The sequence below is a fragment of the Salvelinus alpinus genome, chromosome 16, assembly GCF_045679555.1.
Source record: "Salvelinus alpinus chromosome 16, SLU_Salpinus.1, whole genome shotgun sequence".
Lineage (NCBI taxonomy): Eukaryota > Metazoa > Chordata > Actinopteri > Salmoniformes > Salmonidae > Salvelinus > Salvelinus alpinus.
Window position 1 is genome coordinate 10,469,114 of NC_092101.1, and position 9,690 is coordinate 10,478,803.

The 9,690-nt window shown below is 47.0% G+C and overlaps 1 pseudogene; it reads left to right on the top strand.

Annotated features, from left to right (window-relative positions):
• The first annotated feature begins 646 nt into the window (after positions 1 to 646).
• On the top strand, positions 647 to 9,690 carry LOC139541747 (tudor domain-containing protein 5-like; annotated as a pseudogene).

Below are 9,690 nucleotides of genomic sequence, written 5' to 3' on the forward strand. Positions count from 1 at the left end.
TAGCTTAGCCTCAGACGAATGTAGCTAGCTCCTGTCAGAGATTTGGATATAATGATGAGAGAACCTATGTTTCCACCCTAACAATGGGATTTGTTGTCCACGGAGCAGAACGGCGGGCTATTAAGCTCTCGCCTGTTCCTCTCTTTGGATTGGTGGATACATCTCGTTATTTTAATACTTTTTGGAATATTTGATTAGGGTTGTTGACGTCAACTGCCTATATTTAATGGAGAGAGGTGCTATGCTGCTACTATAGTTAATTTCATTGAAATGACCTGGAAACAACGTTGATTCCAACCAGTGTGTGCCCAGTGGGTAATGTTGTTCAGATGCATTATTCTGTTTTTCTCTAAGTCAAATTGCACCTGTTGTAGGCCTAATTAGGTACAGTTCGAGCCATGTATTTAGATGTATCTGGGTCCAATGGTGGACAGTGGGAGTGGATTCTTTGCACATTTCAAAGTGTCATTGTTGAGAAAAATGCATTAGCTACTTTTAAATGGGATAGACATTCACTTAAATATTCAAACATTCAAGAAACATTCAGAGTATTGCATTCCAACACCCCACTCCCCACTTATTTACTCTCATACCCTCACCTCTCTCTCTCCCTCCCTCCCCCGCTCTCTGTCTGACAGTTGACAGAATGAACCAGGAGCAGCTGCTCTAGTGACTAAAGAATGATGTGCGCTCCCTGCTCTTCTCAACCAAGCAGGGCCTGACCCCAGATCAGCTGAGTCGGGACTACGTCAACATGCTGGGCCACCCCGTGCTCCTGAGGACCCTTGGCTTCCGCAAAGTACTGGACCTGATCCGGGAGATGCCTGACGTGGTGTACATTGACTATCTGGGAGATTGCAACTTGGTGTTGAAGGATAGTAATACTGAGCACTAGTCCCATCTTTGGCTTATGAAGTTATAATGTTTTGGCACATATCATGCTATTGTTTTCATGTTTATGGAGTTAACATTTGTGGTTCTTCCGTGAGTGTAGTATGCAGTATGAGGAAGCTGAGCACAGAGATCGTTGTACAACACAGATGTCAATTCCGCTCCGTTCCCTTCTAAACTCAGCAGACCAACCTATCTCTCCCCATTCTGCTGTGGTGGCGGACGACACCACCAGAGACATCGTGGAGTTGGTGGCCAACAAGGTCCTGGCGTGTTGGTGTGGGCTTCTTCTCCCCATGCTACCAGCAGCACAGCCCCATGGTCCTGCCCTGGCTCGGCCACACTCCCCCGGCCACGCCTGCCCAACTCCCCAGCTGCTCTCCCAAGGGGCCGTGGGCCTGTCGGAGTTGGAGACGTTCTTTGCCCTCCACTATGACTTCCCTTTACGTGTTACCAACTACGGCTTCTACTCCACCGCCGAGATGCTGGCGGCGGCCAACGATCTGGTGACGGTCACACAGAGCCAGATGGGCTCCCTGCTGTCCCTCAGGGGGGTGGAGGTGGCGACACTGATGAGGACCGGACCAAAAAAACAACTCTTCTCACCGAAGAAGACATTCCCAACGGTTCCAGTAGTAAGGCCGATGACAGACAAACAGACAAACTCAGGTTGGTTGGTTGGCAGATTGTACAATTGAATTGAGTGAATTTCTACTCAAGTACACTGCGCATTGCATGTATCCATTCAAAGCGTCCTGCAAAGCACATACCCGTCAAACGCACCTGTGGCGAACACTTTGCGACTACTTCTGAAGTGTTTTGGTTCACAGTTTCTTCACGCTATTTTCAGTACAATGTCGAGTGTAGTATTGAATGGTAGAGCCGGAGTAGTCTCTTCATCATAGAAGCATTATAATCAAACTAGTTATCGCTCCCTTGTCATGACAAAAATGATTTTCTGTATTGACCTGTCTGTGTATGAAATCCAGTCCCGGTAGAAAACCCCACCATAGTGTCCAGTACTCAGAATCATGTGGCACCACTCCCCGAGGCTGCAGTCCCTAAAGGCCCAGAGAGGCACCATGGCTCACAGCCAATGGAGCCAATTTGAGCCTGAGCCCAGCCAGAACAGACAACCGTTTCAGAAGCGTGTCATCAAGGTGTGTGTGCTGCTGCCTTTACCTCTGTGATGTGTGTTCAACAACATAGAAATAGTTTCCCCCCTTGAGCTTGTTTTTGATTGGGTGCAAAGCCCTCCAATGTAACATTCAGGTCTATAACGTCGACAAAACAAACAAACGCTGTAATTTGCGTCTGTGTTTGCGAAGCTTCGGAGAGCAAATTATGTCATGACTTTTAGAGACGCGAATCGAATGAACTTCTGAATAGCTGTAGGGAAGAGAGGTAACAAATGTACTGTAGTCCCGCCCTCTTGTCATGTATTGCCTGCTGTGATTGGCCTGTGCAGCTGGAGGAGGAGCTTAGGCAGCGTTTTCTGGAGAATGGGCTCGCGGGCACGGTCAGTCCATAACTGAAGCCCATCTACACCAGGTCAGTCCACTCAGTCTCCAACCTCACCCAAGAGCCAAATCTGTCATTCAGAAAGCCAAAGAGTTTCTAACACATGTAGATCCCCCTATAGGTTGTAGCTCAAAACAGTAGAGGAAATATCCATCCATGATCTCCCTGCATAATACAAGGTCATGAAGGATTTACCTTCCATGTCCCCTGTTTCCTTTCACACAGACAAATAATCACTTTCCCGTGCGAATGTCTACATCCTAACGAATGGCTAATAAACAATCCTAAACATTGAGTGTCTTTCAAATTGCAAAGTAGCTCTTCTCTCCGATGGTCCGCAACCGCTGTCCATTTTCCTGTTGCTCTGACCTTTGTTGGCCTACGCCCTCTCGACCCTCGGTTGACCCTATGGGGTGTTTAGGAAGGAGCTGCCAGTGGTCCAGAGCGGCTTCCGTGGGCGCCCTAAGCGACACACTCTACCCGCGGCCAGTGGCGGGCAACGAGGGCAACCACTGGATGATAGTCATGGACATCCATCATGCCCCTGGGCACCACGCGCCACAACCAGGTCTGCTTCACACCTCGGGCTCTAAACACAGATCTAGGATCAGATTACACCACTACCAGCACTTTTGTCCTAACCACAGCCATAGATGTTTAGAGTTCAGGACAATCAAATTGTAATTGATTATTAACTAATTGTTATTACTAGAAAGTGGAGATTTTGGTGTCCATTAAGATTCAACAAAACAGGTATTTTGGGTCTTAGTTTGTCACGACTGATATCTGTGAATGTGTCACCCTGCTATCTTTAAGTGGTACTGTATTGTGGCAGCCTGGCAGAGCCCGAAGGTCCCAGTGAGGGTGGCGAGGCTCTGAATCCGTCCAGTACAGGCTACTACTTCAGCTGCAGGGTCTCCCTGGGAGAGACAGGGGGGGGGGGGGGGGGCGAGGAAAGCGAGACCAACACCGACATGGAGGAAGACATGGAGCTCCACATTACCATCAACACCTTTTACCAGGTGAGCTAGCTGGACCAGTTTCTAGGTCATGTTCATTACACACCAAATGGGTAAAAAACGGACTGAAACAAAGAAGGGACTACCTGGTCCAATTAGAAATGCCTGTTTTTCATTTTCCGTTGCAAAACATTTGGCTGCGGTGTGCCCTAATGAATACAACCTAACTTTTGTGTTGAGACAAAGGGCAGCTAAGCGTGTCCAACCTAGTTCTAAAACTTCAAAAAAATTGTGCTGGGAAAGAATGAAAGATGAAAGCCTACACAATTGCTGAGGTTATGTGGACAGAAAATGATGCCCTGTTCATCTATCCCAGCATCTCACAACGGTCCATATGTGTTTATGTATGCGTCATATTACATACGTAATGTAATGTGTGGACACACATATTATGTGTGTGGCTGCTTCGCTCACTCAGATGGTGGACATTTATGGCTCGGTGCGGTGTCGGCGCTGGGCGGTGGTGCCCCCGGACGCTATTGCGAGCCCAGAGCCTGAGGACCCCCACGCCCAGGGGCCCCCGGGAGCTGGTGGCTGTGCTTGTGGAGCATGTGGAGTCGCTCTCACCCTTCCACATCCGCTTTGACGAGAGCCAGGAGCCGCGCGCTCTGGAGAACATGATGATCGAGATGAGGTGAACGACAACAAAAACCGCAACAGCCTTCTGCTAGACTGGAGTGTTAGGGAGAGGAACATGAGGCTTCCCTGCCTCAGTGGGTGGGAGTTGTAGTCATAGACATGTAGTCCAATTGCCTTATTCTGTATGAATGTGCCATAACTGCTCATATATAGTAGGCGTCCACCATAATGCGCTCAACTATTTCAACTGTTTTCAGACCAGTGCAGATGAAGGACAGGAGAAAAGGGGAGGAAGCTACCGAACGCTATTGAGATCCTGCGGTTTTGGTGATGCCCTCTCTCCCTCCCGTTATCTCCCTTCCTCTCTATCCCTCTTTCCCTCACTCTCTTTATCTTTCCTCTCCCTCACTCCCTCTACCCATCCTTCCTTCCCTCCTTCTAGGAGCTACTACACCTGTCTGGAGGTGTCTGAGCGCTACGTGCGACCCTGACAGGTGTGCTGCGTGGTGCCCCCAGGGCATCTGGTTCTACCACGTTGTCGTCCACCGGGTCCTCAGCCACACCCAGGCTGAGGTCTACTACGTGGACATTGGAGACCTCACCACTGTCCAGAGGAGCAGCCTCAAGTTCCTCAATCAGGGCCCGGACTGGGACCAAATGGCACTGGGACTGGGACCAAAGAGCCCCTGTCCACAACCAACCCCTAGCCCCTAGGCACTTGTTTTGATCTGAAAAGACTGGACATGCAGTGCACTTAAAAGGGAAATGATCTAGGATCAGATCCCCCCCCCCACTTTTCCATATAATTGAAAACAAATCCTATTCCAGCACTCCTCCTCTGACTTTGATACATACAGACTGGTCTAAGAACAGCTTTAACCCACCCCCTTTGTTCTCTCTCTCTTCCCAGGGCAGCCAGAGCGCACCCTGGTGGTGGACCTGCACAGCTACCACGCCGGCTTCCCGCAGCTCTTCCTGTGCGACAGACACACCCAGGAGGATGTGTACATCCACAGCGCCCTGCAGGGCCACGGGCTCAGCTGCGCCCCCGCCGTCAGCGCAGCAGTCGCTCACACACGCTACACACTACATTCACAGATTACACATGTTAGCGCACACACACACACACACACACACTGTAGTTGTACAGACACACACATGTATTCATACAAACACAAACGTTTCCCATTCAATGATCCAATGCAATCTCTCATAACCTCTTCATCCGATCCCTCCTCTCAGCTGTGTGGCCAGTTCAACCCCGTGAGCTTCTATCTGGGCGAAGGCGTGTTCGACGAGGGATGGAAATAGAGGACGAAGACCCCACCCTGGAGCCTTGCCCCGAAGTCACCACCAGCACCACTCCCCAGCGCGCCATCATCCAACGGATGAAAGACCTCCCCTTCCCACGCACATGCGGTACAGAACAACTCGTTTCTCTCTCAAGCACATAAACACGCACACAGACAGACAGACTGACACACACACACACACAAACACACAGACAACTCTCCGTCTATCTCCCTCTCTCTCACTAACTATAGCATTCTCTCTTCCTCTTCCTCCAACACTGTCCACATAACAGCCCTCATCAGAGTAGAGGAGGCTCAGGCAGAGCAGTCCCAGAGTTAGTAGCTGTGGCCCCGCTCCAGCTTTAGCTCTCCACTCCTCCCTAAGTGAATTACTGCCACACTCCCTCCCCACCCACAGAGAGAGAAAGACAGCAAGGGAGGGAGGGGGAGGGGCAGTTAAAGTCGTTCTGCTGAAACAGGAAAGAGATCAATTCCAGTGGTCCGTCAGGGCTGTGTTATGTGGGGATGGAAGAGGGAGAGAGAGCATCATCCACCCCTTATGGACACTGTACTTTGTGGTACAGTGGTCTGGGGCTTGGCTGGAGGCTGGTTAACAGACATGGGTTTTGTTGTCGTGCATTTACATTTACATTTAAGTCATTTAGCAGACGCTCTTATCCAGAGCGACTTACAAATTGGAAAGTTCATACATATTCATCCTGGTCCCCCCGTGGGGAATGAACCCACAACCCTGGCGTTGCAAGCTCCATGCTCTACCAACTGAGCCACACGGGACCGTTTGCAGTGTTTTAAATGTATGTCAACTGTAAAGTATTTTGTCTGTAATTACTTTTTTGTTTTGTGTTGGACACCAGTAAGACTAGCGGTCGCCATGCGCATCAGCTAATGGGAATCCTTATCAAATAAAACATTTAGAGGCGTTTTCAGCTTCAGATCTGTTTTGATTTTCGCATTGTTCTAAAAACATTGCCCTCTAGTGGCCTCATTGGTGGAATATTATTCATATTTTTCCTAATTAATACACTTTTTCGTTTTTTTTAAGCCAGAAAATCTGCCGTTTCTATCTCAAACGGTTTTGCTAAATTTCAGTCTTCTGTGATGTATATGAAGTGTAATGCTGGGAGGTAAACTCAATATTTAATACGTTTCAACTATTATCTGACCTGGTACAGGGGTCTTCTTTCTTTTAAGCGCATGGGCAAGTGTGTGAGGTGTATACTTCTGTTGAAGACTACCAAGAATTTGTTTAAGACTACCATGAAACACTCTGTGTGACCCTGATTTAGCCCACTGCAGTAAAAAGATATTACAAGTCTACAGTCTCATGATGTGCAGGGAGAGAATGATTATATTTGTCAAAAATGATGTGGCATAAATTAGCGGCCCTGTTGGAATACTTTAAAATATGTCCTTCCTCGTTTCCCAAAAGTGATCACCTTCTTACACAGTGAGGTTCTGGAAAGCCTTATAATGGTATCCTTGCCTATACCTATCCCAATGGGTTATATCAGTCACTTTGTCAAGGATAGGAGGGAAGAAGGATTTGCATATGAAGTGCAGTAGTTGAGTAATCCATATTTTTAGACCCCTAACTTTGTGGGCGGGAAAAAAGCCAAACAATTGGAGGAGCCCCCCCCCCCCTCTTATCAGAACAGAGTTCTAGAACAGGATGACATTAAAATATCTTGTTGTCATGTGTGTAATTAGCCTGGTCCCATATCTGTTTTGCGCCTACTACTTTGGTCAATCGTGATGAGACCGCACAAACAGACCTGGAACCAGGCTAATGTATAATGCAACTGGGGTTAAAAAAAGGAATTGTCTAATGTGTGGTTGTGTTTCTCCAGGGGAGCCAGAAGGCAATCCCGTTTGCGGCTCTGCAGAGTAAGAACCCATTGCTGTGCTGTAGTGACTGGGACCAGGGCTGGACACCCAACCCCACCACCACCCCCACCCCAGAGGTGGTACTTCCCAAATCAAACCTGGGTAACCATGGAGACACCGCTAAGTTAAGGACAGAGCCCAGACGTTTTGGTTACCAGATTGTACAATTTAAAAAACGTGTTGCCAGATTGAAAAGTGCAATTTTCTATATATTTTTGTTTACATGGGAATAAAACCTGACCTAAAACATAACTAAAGTCCCAACTAGACTTTACTATATTCTACCTGAGGTCCAGTTGTTTGAGTCGTTATCTGGCAACGTGCCTTTTGCTCACATGACTAAGCAGCTGGTTAGAACTAATTTCATTGGAAAGCAATTGCAGAATGCAGTCTCACCTCCTGTTGTCGTGTTGTTTGTCACGCATTAGACCTCTGCCCCTGCACATCCGCCCAGGAATCCCCGAGGCAACACACACTTAATTGTTTGTTAATTGGAAGAACAATTCCTCTCCCACCGATGTTCTCATTTGTGAACTCATTAACCAAAAGACTGGAATGAAATCAGCTTGTTTGTGCCAAATCCCTGTGAGAGGAACAAAACAGAACCTAAATAGGCATTGAGATTAGCTTCTTATTTCCATTGATTTGGCTTTTGTTTTGTCTTCACATTCTTCTAAAGGTACTCTCAATTCCGTATGTTGTGTAATTACATTGTTAGTGCCTGAGATATGGATTCGCTTTAGCCAGTTCTGTTCCGATGATTTGGCGCTTTTCAAAGTCCCAGTTAATGCATGAATAAACATTCCTACCCTTTCTCTCCCTCAGACGTTTCATCCGCCCCCTCCTCCACCTAGTGCGGGTACTAGTGAGCTGAAGCAGCCTGGCATGTATATGGTGGAGGTAAAGTGACCCCTGTGTCCCTCATGACCCCTGTGTCCCTCATGCCCCCCAAACTGAAAATCCTGAGCCTCCAAAACCCCGGACTGATGCAGACCCAGAGTGCCACATACGGTACAGTTAACATATCACACACACACACACACACGCACACGCAGTAAACTAACCATTATATACACACACACACACACACATGCAGTGAACTAACCATTGCATATACACACACACGATGCAGTAACCATTTAACATGCTCCCACCCCCACACACACACGCAACACACAGGGGTTAGCCGGAGCGCTAATGATGCTAGAAAAATGCAATGGAATTAGCCTGTGCCATCGACGTAAGCAGAGCCTATTGATTTCAATCCTGCATCCCCACTAGCGGATGGCCCTGCACTGAGAGACTGACACAGATTCTATTAGACCTGTTACCATAGCTATTTGACCCAATTGTGTTTCCTAATTGCATTAGGCTTGATATTGATACACTGTTACAGGTGCAGCGCTTTCGATTAAGCTGTGAACAAAAGACCCGAGCAGGCCATGAGGTACAACCAGCACGCTGGGCTTTACACAGAACGTGCCATCGTTCAGCAGCAGTATTACTTCTATGTCTAGCTGTTCTATGAATTTTGGGACAGATCTTAACTTGAGATGCTGAAGCAAAGCATGCGTACCTCTGACTTTCACGGAAATCGTGCATTGAAATAGAATTAGCTTAATACAAACATACCCATCAAAATGTTTATGATAGAGATATCTGTTTTTTTACATGTTCGTCAGACCATGAGACATCCCAAAACGTCTGTAGCGTCCGAACCGTTTTTGACTGTTTTTCCATGTATTAAACTGTTCAATGTGTTTCTATGGGGTAATAGCAGTAAAGCCAAATTCATCAAATAATTGTTTTTATATATATATATATATATTTTTTTTTTTCTTTTATACAAAAAAAAAAATCAAAATCAAATCGCTAAATGATCCTTGGTATGACCATCGTAAAACAATTGCATATGTTTTCGCTAACTCTATGAGGAATGTGTGCACAGTCGATCGCTCCTTCCTCGATATCTAAAATAATCAGAAAGCTTGTTTTGTGGAATTTTGTTTTGAAGAATCTCTATTTTACCTTTTGGTCTACTGTGTTCCCTCTTTCCATTGTCAGGTTCAAACTGGTTGCAAAATGCTTATTAAATGTGGCCCAGGTGCTGTCCAACCAAATATGGCCACACATTGGGGTAAAATGACACACAAATTACAGAAAACCTTTTGAAATAGAGGAAGTACTGTGGACAGCAATGCCCAAACCTGTCGCAAAAGACGATACCTTGTTGTTTACAATTTCAAAAACTTTTCTCCTGTTTGTGCCAAATGATGTAGACCCAAAGTAGTCATCATAAGTGTGAAGAGGTGGTCAGGATGTAAAAAGGAAGAGTAAAGAACAGGAGAAAGCTGCCTCTCGCCCTCCGTCGCCCCCCACTGTGCTCTCACTGGCTCCCCTGCCCTCAGGCCAAGGCTGCCTTCACCCATCACCTCCCTGAGCGTCCATCACGTCTGACAGAACTACTAACTCCCCAACCATGA